The sequence below is a fragment of the Passer montanus genome, unplaced genomic scaffold (genome assembly GCF_014805655.1).
Source record: "Passer montanus isolate IOZ18808 unplaced genomic scaffold, ASM1480565v1 scaffold113, whole genome shotgun sequence".
In the NCBI taxonomy this organism is placed as follows: Eukaryota; Metazoa; Chordata; class Aves; order Passeriformes; family Passeridae; genus Passer; species Passer montanus.
In genome coordinates, this window is record NW_024357947.1 from 638,384 (window position 1) to 649,511 (window position 11,128).

General features: G+C 39.4%; 1 long non-coding RNA gene across 1 annotated transcript in view; it reads left to right on the plus strand.

Annotated features, from left to right (window-relative positions):
* LOC120496249 overlaps positions 1-8,063 on the plus strand; it is a 25,335-nt gene extending 17,272 nt beyond the window's left edge. Inside the window, exons 3-4 of the long non-coding RNA XR_005626264.1 lie at positions 6,925-7,070; positions 7,950-8,063. This is a non-coding gene — a long non-coding RNA (uncharacterized LOC120496249). The remainder of the gene's footprint in view (positions 1-6,924; positions 7,071-7,949) is intronic.
* Positions 8,064-11,128: the final 3,065 nt, after the last annotated feature.

Below are 11,128 nucleotides of genomic sequence, written 5' to 3' on the forward strand. Positions count from 1 at the left end.
ATCTGTACAAAACCAACCTATAATTAGATTTAAATATGATATGTATTCACTTTGCTTACTTTGGCTTTTATTGATTTATTTATAATGAGTTAAAAGTATAGGGTGATATCTCAAATCACCTTAGCAGAGCTTTATGACTGCCTGAGGTCTCACTGTTAATAATCTTACAGCTATTTACCTCCATCAGTAATGAACAGGCTCATGGGTCAGCAAATCCAACTGGACACTGATCTCTCGGGGGGGGTTTCACTCACTCCTCATCTGGAGCTGATTTTCACCTGTGGCCTAAGTGATTTGAATGTCTCTGTGTGTAGGACACTTGCATATGTAACTAGGTAATCAGGAAATTCGTTGTGTGTGAAAAAAAAAAAGCAATTTTTATACTAATGCAAGTTATTACGTGCACTCCAACAGCCCTCAGAAAAGCTGTGTGAAAGAAAAGGCACATGGCACTGTGATGCTAATGGTTACAGGACAGATTTGCAGCATAGCCCAGCCTCTGCAGCTGGAACTAGATTTTAAACCAGCAGAGATTCTACCTGGGCTCAGATGCTGCTTGTCAAAACACATCCAGCTTCCCAGAGGACTTCAGCATTTTGGGTGCTGGGCTTGTGCAGCAATTCAGCTGTAAATGTCACAGTAGGAACAGATGGACATCAAGCACTTTAGTAAATCTCACTTAGACTTTGGTGAACAGAAAAATTTGACATTTTTACCCTAATTATAGGTACTGAGCACCAAAACATTTGACCAGAGAGCTTTTGAAAACGTTGTCTTAAAATATTTCCTATTCAGGAGTGATTAGCCAATACAGATTTCAATTTAAATTTTAATTAAAGCTTATTTGTTATGTGCAGTATTAGCTTGCAACACTTTTTTTTTTTAAAGAAAAGATGTTATCTTTATAGAATTGACTTATTTGGAAACTTAACATAAGCTTCCAAGCCCACAGAAAATATGGTGATGTGTTTCTGTTTAAAATATGTTTTAAAAAGTAATTCACTGTAAAATGATTTTGCAGTACTACTTTAGAAAGAATTTTGAATGTCTTACATAGGAGCCTCTTAAATCCTGACTCTAAAATGCAGATATACAGAAAACTTACAGAAATACAGTTTCACTACTCAGTTTTTTAGCCATGCAGTTTGCACATGACCTGATTATCACTTTGAAAACATCTGGGTTGACTAGTGATAGGAGAAAGCATATCAGTGCTGATGTATGAAACAGCCCTGGCCCTGCATATAAATGGACACAGGGTGTCTATTGACATCAACAGATGTTGTAGGTAGGGGAGGTACTTGAAATATTACAATTTTATCTGTGAATGACTGTTGGGGCAGTTTCGCTGATCATAATACCTCAAAAATTTAATTTTTAAGAAGTGCCTGTCCAGTCAGTCTTGAATTTATTGAGCTAGTGAGTGGCTTTCTTTCAATGCAACACTGTTCTGTGCACACTGTGTCGATTGCATGGCTCTAATTAAATCCATGCAAGGGCTGTGCTTTATGCTGTTATTAAACAGCAGAGTGTTAACATTGATTTAGCAGGCTTTAGAAGCAGTTACCCTGGAGAGGTGGTGTGGCCAGGAGTCGCCTGCTTCTGCAGAAACACAGCATAAAGCCAGGCTTCTCCCTAACAGTTCTGGACATATTTTTTAAAAAAATCCCCAGCAGTTATGGACAGATTAAAAAAATATGTTTCAGGTATCTCAGGTGCAGGCTAAGACTTCCAAGAAATCACCTGATGATCGACAAAGAGAAAAGAAAATTAGGTGAAAAACAAACACAAAGAACTCCTGAAATGTGTGTGTGGGTTCGTTGGTGTGGTTTTGTTGCTGTTGTTTTGGTGATTAGAGGGAAAAGGTGTGAGAAGCTGGGAGGGTCTCTTGCAGTTAAGCTTGAACTCAAACCTTTCACCATTCTGGCAGAGGCTTTAAATACATCCCATGGTGCACTAACACACCCTGCTCACTGCCCAGAGTGCTGATCAGCTGGTCTCTCACTATGGGGGGATTAAACAGGAAGAGAAAAATAAAGAGACAGCAGTGAAAAAGAGAATCACAGCACCAAAAATAGATTTGAATTACTTTAAAGACATAGGTGTGACTGCCTCATGAAAGCTTGGGCATCTCTTGGCTGGTACACGAGGTACCTAACCCTCAGGAGAGATTTTCTATGGGGAATATGTGACTGCTGTGCTTGTAGGATACAAAATTGGAGGAAGGTTCCCACCAGGAATGGTCTCCAGGGGTGCCCATAGCTAAGCAGAAGGTAGAAATGAGCTCTGATGGAGGTCTGCCTTTAGAGGAACAAGGGGAAATGCTGGAATGTCCTTGCTTGAGCCTTAGGAAGCTCAGCTCAGGGCTTCATCCAAAGCTCATTCTAGTGGTTTAAAAGAGGAAGATCTGTCAGGAAAAGAGTCTCTCCCCTCCCCTTCTCTTCTCTACTTATCCCTTACCAGTCATCCAAAAAGCTCTCTTAGAAATGCTTTGTTCCTGACTTTAATTTTCCTGTCCAAAGATGTGAGATGTATCTTTGTGGCTGACTTGGAGATCCTTCTGCTTTGTGCCTTGCATTGATGAACAATGGATATGCGAGTCCACCAGACTAAAATTATGAGGACAAAAATACAAAGAAATAAGTCTGTTTTATCTTTTGTTCCATTGTTCACATGTGAGAATCTAAGCTCCTAAGGGAAAATAAAAGTCTCATTTTTACCTAAAGAGAAAAAGGGGATATTATCATGAAGTTAAAATGGTAACAGCTGAATGTTGGAGGAAAACAACAAACATTTTAAAACTTGATAATATGTGAATCAGCAACACTGGGAGAAGTGTCTGCAAGATGATTTGAGTTTCAAGGACGTAAGCATACTTCATTGCTCTGATTTAGTCACCCTTGGTCATTCAGGATGTAAGTGGGAACTGATCTCATTTAGGAAATCATTGAGAGGAGATGAGTCTGAGGACTTGATTCTATCTTATCTTGACACACCACAGTTAATAAAGAAAGGCAATTATTATGTTTTCTGGGATGTGCCCTCATCGGAGGCATTGTTAATAAACATTAAAGGGCTAGTTCTTCAAAGGTGTTTAAGCACCCAGCTCCCATTGATTTCTATAAAATGAGGCATCTAAGTGCCTTTAAAAATCTGACCTTAAATGTCATCAGAAAAAAAGTGAAGCCAAAGATAAGCAGGTTCTAAAATAATAACAAGGGACTGCAGGCATATGATTCTGGAGTGCTGCTGTTAGATTTTTTCTATGTATGGAGAGTCTGCACATTATAAACCAAACAAAGATACAAACAAACCATCCCCACCTATACTGCTCAAAGCATCAAATTGCTCTCACTTCTCCAGTCGTGTCTCAGACATTTCTGCAAAACATGCTGTATGGATTGAGATAAAAAGTGAGAAAACAACAAATCCAGCAGTATCCCCTCTGCTCCCTTCAGCCTCTGTGACACAGCCCCCCTCTCCCAGGGCCAGGCCTGCCCCTCCTCTTCCCCTCCTTTCCCTTCCCCAGTGTGCTTGGTGAGCTGGAGGGGTTTGTTCCTCGACTCTGTGTGACAAGTAAACAGTTGGTCACTGCTCTAACTACTGATGCTGTGGTTTTTTTACTCATACGTATTCTTTCAGTGAGAAGAAAATACCTTGCTCTCAAGATTGGCCTTACTGAAAGGTACAGTAGGTATGACATAGTCCCAATGTGATAACTAGATAGATAAACAGCAGTGGCAAGCAAATGTTAACTTCGGAAAAAAAAAAAAAATTTTTTTAGGAAAAATCCTTAACTATAAAATATCATGTTGGTTTGTCACTATATTTTCAGGCATACTGCATTTTAATACAAAATAGAAAGTGAGAGGGAAGGGGGTTGCCTTGCTGTTTGTTTCTTTCATGTTAAGCCAACTATGTTGCTTATCTACTTCTTGATAAATATTGCTCAGCTACTTCTCCTTGGGATTAAGTAAATGAAAAAAACCCCTCTGCAGATAACAATAATTCCCACAGAAGAGATTTTCAAATTTAAAGGCTAAACTGAAATTCAAAATGATTTTCCTGGATTTCCGACCTAGATTCCCTGTCTTATTCTCGGTGCATTTGTCCTTTTAAAGGAACCAATATGTTTGTATAACTGATGTGAAACAAGCTTGACTCCAAAAAGATTTAACTTAATATCTGGCTAAGCATTCAGAGGGTAGTCCATCTGTAGAATGTACATTAAGGACCCTGGCTGGAGCGCAGCGAGTCATGTATGATATCAGGCACACAAATGTGACGTGATGCCCATATACTCTTGAGCATAATTCAAAGTGCCACGAAGCTCTATGGGTAGAGAAGCTATAAACACAGTTGTCACAAATGAGAAAGTCTACAGGGTTATATTCAGGCTGAAGAATGAAGAAGCATTAGAACCAGCCATCACATCATAATGAAATTGTTAATTAGGATATTATGGAATTCAGAGCTGAAGAGAATATCTATCCAGCAACCTTGCAGCATGCTTTAATTAACCATTTCTTCACCAAAATTAAAGGCAGACTCAAAAGTGGTGCAGAAAGCTCTTCATAAATATACAAATACAACCAAAATGATGCTACTTTTTTTCAGTGGATGTTTTTAATCTTTTTTTTCCTTTCTAAACAGACCAGCACAGAACATGTGATTATAGGAATAAGTACACATTTAATCTACATAATCATCAGTCTTTCTTTATGTAAAAATGATTAGTAAATAGGGTTTTAAGCAACTATTTAGATTAGGCATTGGCATCATAGATTAACTTATTTCTAAAACACTTGATTTTATCACTCTGCCTAATGATTTGTCTCATGATTTATTGGTTAATATGATGAATCATGTTAGATTTATTGTTTATCCTATAAATAGTGCAACAAATCATTAAACAGTGATAAAACCCAGCAGTTTCACATGAAAGTCTACCTATGTTGTCTTCATGTACAATGTGCTCGTGCTGTACAATAATTTGATGGTTCAGTTTTAGATTTTATGACATCAGGTGAATAGGCATCTTTGTTTAAATTAAATGCTTTTACAAAATAATAGTGAAGTCATAATCTTATACTCCTGCTATATTTATTTTATTCAGAAAAATAAAGACTAATGTCTGATGTATAGTAAATCTCTGAATTTATTCACAAGAATAAATGTAATATTCTTTCTTAGAAACACCTTAAATATAATGGCAGTTTTTCATATTTTAGCATGTCAGCTGTGTTTTTCTTGCTATAGTTTCATGTGTCAGTTGACAAAAATGTTGCTTCTATCCTGGTGATTTTAGAGATCTGAGCCCATCTCATTTCACTGACCTGAAAGGCTGGTGTGGAATATTGGTAAACTGAATATATGAAATTTGGCATTCAGATAATGGGAGTGGTCATTTTTTTTCTTAAGATATAATGGCTTCTCTTGTTGCAGACAGAGCTAAGTCTGCCTGTATACATTAGGGATGAAAGGACAGAAAATAGAAGTAATATTCTTGGAAACTCCCTGAGGTCATCAGTGGGTTAGAACAGACGCACTCATGATGATATTATATGCTGCAGGAGTAGATTTGCAGTATTTTAAATTGAATTATTTGGACTGTAGTGGTCAACCTTTATTGCTAAGTAGGCTATTTATATATATATTTTTTTTTATCTCAGAGTATTGCCACACCCTGTCTCCCCTCACCTGTGGCAGAAGAGCTTGTGCCTTCATCAGACCCATTGTTTCATACACAGGTTCCCCCAAAATACCTGTAAAGTGTGGTGTGCCAAGGACAGCTCACCAGCACTTTCGAAATCCAGGATAGACTGGAAACACCAGTCTTTTGCTCATCCTTGGATGCAGAGTCCTGAGCTGGTGGAGCTGTTCTGTCCCCACCCAAGAGCAGCAGATTTGCACGGCATATGTGGCACGTGTGACATTTGTGCACAGCTCATCAGTTCTGAACGAGCCCAGGGCCATGACATTGGAAGTGCAGAGGAAAACAGCACCTGAGAGCCCGTGCTGCTGCTGGCTGTCCCTGCTATTCCCTCTGCTCTGGATGAAAAGGGGCAAAAGGATCAGGACATGGCCCAAATGCCATGTCCTACCTGGGCAGCTGCATGCTGCCTGAGGCTGTAATCGAGCACCTGTCTTACACAGCTCCTCTTTATTTCTTTGGATGTCACAAGAACTTGATTTGTGTGAGAGAAAACAAACTGGGATGAGCAAGAAGATTAAGCAAAGGATCATAGAATAATCCTCTGACAAGTTTTTAACAAGCACAGCTCTTTCCTGGCCACCGTTAGGTCAGCTGTGTTGGTTACTTGATTTGCTTGTTTAGTGCAATGGTAAATTATGGCGAATGTGGGTATTGATTATTTGCACTTTGCCATGGGTGCTGTGCAGCCTGGGCACTCGGACTCATCTTCTATGCCAGGTGCTTGTTCAGCTGATTGTTCTAGCCTGTAGAAGAGCCTGAACACAAATTGGCAGAATCTATGCAGCAAGGCTCTGAAAATCATCTCCAGTGATCCAGAAAGCCTCATAGCAAGCAGAAGAAGTCCTGCTCCTTGTCACTGTGATTATGGAGATGCAGGAAGCAGGTATCCATGTGTGGCATGGCCTAACGAAGAAAGTGTGCCTTGTTTGTTAACTAACTGAGCATGTCCCTTCACTGCCCTGACCATAATTCCTCCTCTCAGGTTTTCACAGGGAAACTGCCACAGTGCTTAAGATGCACCATGAAGAATAACCTGCTGATTCTGTGTCTTGGGCACCCATTTTATTTGTAGAAGAACACTGAGCCCAGCTCAGCAGCTTCCCAGTCCTGGGTAACTGTACACTTTTAAAAATTTGTGGAAAATATCATATGAGTCTTTTCTGTATTACTCTAACATAACTGTATTTGGTCTCTTTGTGTCTTATCAGTAATGCACTTTATAAAAAGAAGAAGAAAGAGCAACAAATATGAGTCTTTGAAAGCTTGCAAGAAATAAAACTTCCATGGCTATTCTTAAGGGAAAACTGACAATGTTTTTGGGCCAAAGTCTGGAAAAAATGAAGTTAATTGAAAGGTAGGCAGTAAATGAGATGGTTATTTAGGATTGATATTTTGATATGTTCAGCAATAAAATCCACAAAGATGGTCTTGATGACAGAAACCAGCAAAGAAAATGTGCTTCTCTGTGCATTTGCTCCTCCATGTGTGTAGGAGCACCACAAATTTGTCCTTTGGTACAGCACTCTTCTTGGAAAGCAGGCACCCCATGGTCCAGCAGCAGAGTAAAGCTGTGGATCTTTTGAGTCTCCTGTGTAGTCCTGGGCAGTGCTACCACTGATTTTACTACAGACAGGCATTTTAGCCCTCCAAGTGTTTCTAGAGATATATTCTTGTTTATCTTAGAGGAATCTCTTGGGAAAGTTTCCTGGAATTTCTCTAGAGCTGGAGGTAGAGGAGGAAAATGGAATGGAAATGCTGAATTAAAGGGAAGGGGCCTTAAAGGAATAAAAGTTATCATTTAGCACAGGAGAAGGAAGTGGTTTATTATACTGGACCAAACAGCTAGAAAGACCTTACTTTATAAATGCTGACACAGGCTTATCTCAAAGCAGGGTAAAGGTTATTGCATTAAAGGTTTCAAATCTGGGAAATTCATGTTCTTAGAGGGTGCATAAATCTGAGACATTTTTAATCTCACTATGTAAATAAATCTCATCAGAAAAATAAAATTGTATTGCTTTGATTCATTTGCCGTAAAACCTTTTAATTTGATTTTGATTGATAGCTAAACCCCTTGCATTAGAACTTTTTGACAAAGTTTCAAGATAAGCAATTACTCACTCCCGCTGGGTAACGCAAAGTTTTCAAACTTGTGAGGATGTGTTACTCCTGTATAAAATATAACTGGCAAATATTTTTTACAGTGTAATTGCATTTGGGTTTTATTTCACAGCATTTGTTCATCCTTCATGCCAGACTTTCAAACTCTGCAATGTGACTGACTGATGCGGTAAGTGCAGTTAATTTTAATTCTGATTTTTAGGACTGGATTTGTCAATCAATATTGTTCACTGGAGTAATTCAGTAAGTGTCTCTAATTTCTTAGTCTTTTTTTTTTCTCTCTTTCTCTTTTACTTAATAATTTAGAAGTGAAACTTCTCTAAGAGCTACCTGTCATTTTAGTGTTCAGAAATTGAAGGATGAGTGGCTGTTGTTTGCATCCCACACGAACACAGCTCTGGTTTGGCAACAGTGATTGTCAGTAGATTGCCATTCAGTCTGTGCTCTTACCCCCATTCAGTAGGCAGCCAAGATGCCAGAAAAACAGAGCAAGCTGCATTTTCAAGAAATAAAAGCACACAGGGAGCACGGGTAACCAGCAGTACATGCTCCAAACCAGACAGATCAAATTAATTCTGTGAAGAGGGCTGGATTATATAAACACATTACATATGCCAGATATTGATGTAGGACATTATTCTCCCTTATTCACAGGAGATTCTGCTAGTGTCAATAAAAGGGTTTACAGAAAGATGTAAAGTGTCATCATCAAGTAGTAACTAATGTTTTAGTTAGCACCATTATTATTTCATATGCAGCATTACCTGATGGGAAAAACCCATTAACTTTAAAACCACAGTTGTGTGCTCTGTATTTCTTCTTGTTTGTTGTCCTTTCAACTTCCCTATCAGCTTTTAACATCAATCAGCAAATTCATCCTTTTCCACATGAATAATGATCCCCTGCTGACTGGCATATCTGTCTGGAGAACAGAAGTGTTCCTGTTGAGCTGATCCTGCAGCACCCCTGTTTCCTAGGACACAGACTTTGGATATTCAGGGGTAACATTCAGAACTGGTAAACTAAAATTATTCCATAATTCACCTGAATTTTTCTAGGTTTTTTACTTGTCTGTAATCCTATCACTTATGTCCTAGTACAGGAACTCAAGATTCCCAGTACCCACCTGCTGTGTTCCAAAGCCCTTCCAGACCCCTGCCTCCCCCAGCTGTGTGTGCAGCAGCTCTGCATGTCAGGCCTGTAGTCCAGAAAGACGATCCCTTTTTTTCTGTGCAGCCAAAATCATGGAGTTGCCATGTCAGTGAAGATAATAAGAACTGACTGGCCTAAATTGGACTTGTATTCTTAGTGCAACGTTTTTGGCAGTGCCGTTCCTGTCCCTCAGAAACAGCCCACATTCCATTCCTCCTTACTCAGTGTTGGGATGGCTGTGTCCTGAGGGCTCATCTCCCCAAAAGTGCACAGCAATGCAGGGGTGCTGGCCACTGCTGGGAGCAGCAGCTGGCCTCTCTCCCTGCTGTGCCCTGGTCCCACAGGAGGTGGCTGGGTGTGTCCCCATTTCTCTGGGCAGATGGAAGCTTTGCTTGCATGTGTGACTTGGCTGAAAGCATTCCCTGGAATTAAACAAGTGTGTTTTCCATACACCATTGCAACACGGCAGTGCTGAGCTTCCTGCAGCACCTTTTCCCAGTGGCTTGCTGCAAGTCCTTGGGTGCATCCAGCGGCTGATTTTTGGCCACCACAGCTGTTATTGCTCCTTGCTCCAAAACCCTTCCAAGCAACTCCTCTCTGCCTCAGGTTCTAGTAGGGTTTTTTGTTCTCTCTGAAGGTAAGCAAGGACTGTGTTCTGAACCTTTGTTTGGATGTTAAAACAAGCTTTGAGCTCTCTGGCTGGTCACCAGATGACTTTCAGTGGGGATGCAGCCTGCCCAGCCCCACTGTTCCTCCTTGTGAAATCCAGAGTGGTACTTTTACTAATATTTTGCTCATCTGAACTCTTCCCCCCTGCCTTCCCCCTTCCCCCAAAGGTAGAAATAGTTATCTAATAAATATCCAAGTGTGTTCAAGCATTGGGGATGACACACATTTAATGTGGCTTATGCTATATTATTCTTGCTTAACTTTGAGCTTTTGATTTAGCATTCCAGTTTAGCAGTGGTATTCCACAGGGGATATTGTTGGTTTCCAAATCTTTTGTCAGAGTAATTGAGCATAACATCTCTGCAGGTTTGTGTTTCAAAAGATGCATTATCTTTTCTTGTCCATTTGTTCTAGCCAGGCTATTCAAAACTTTTAGTATTACAGATCCTTTGAAAGAATTTGAGGTTTAGGACTGATAATTTATGTTTCTGCTGAATTTGCAACTCTGCATGGAATGATTAATACACTTCTCTCCATAAATAAGAAGAGATGATATCTGTAAATTGGTAACAAAACAGAAGAATTTCATTAAATTCTGTATTTTGCAAGAGACTTCCATCCTTTTAAATCTTTATAAATTAAACATCATCCATGTCTGGCTCGCTGAAGAATGAATGTCACATATAAGATATCTCCCTTAAATATTTTCTTGAAAGTAATCTATATGATTTACAACATATTGCAATTAACATTGACCTTTTGTCTGCTTCAAAAGAATGTGAGAACAGTTTTTTGACATCAAAGAGATTTTCTAAATTTCCAAAAATATTCCTGATGAAAGTTGTTCAGACTGGGAAAAATATGTCACCTTCATTTAAAAGTTATGGCACACTTGATAGATTATCTGCCTCTTTCCTAACCTTAGTTCATGCACAAAAGTGGATTTAAAAATACACTTGCATGTAATCATCTTTTAGAAAATGCAGATCCTCAGAAGTCAAAACTACGAATCCTGTACTTCCTGTTTAAGATCAACCGACAATTTATTCAAGATCTGGAGGCTGCTATTCACTCTCCCATTTCTTTCCAGCCACTTAATTGCCAACGTACAGCTGCAGTTGAGATACCAATAAATTTTGTACCTTCTTTCATCCAAAATGTAGCAAAACCAAAGAATAAAGCTCAGTTTTCACAAATATCTACAATCAACTTTATTTTACAGTTTGTTTGCATCAGTGTTTTGTTTTGTTTTGCCTTCAACCAACAGTTACCTGTGGAAATGTTTGTGGAAAGCAGACAAAGGGTCTGTGAATAGGATCAAATTCCTTAACACAGTAAGACATAAGGTCCTGCTCCTCTCTATTTGCTTACTCTTTGCTCTTCGCTGCTTTGGTCCCCTTCTAAAGGTTAGGAAGGCTGCTCTGGCCACAGTGTCCTGCCAACGTGTGACAAGTTCAGGCTCTGTCCCTC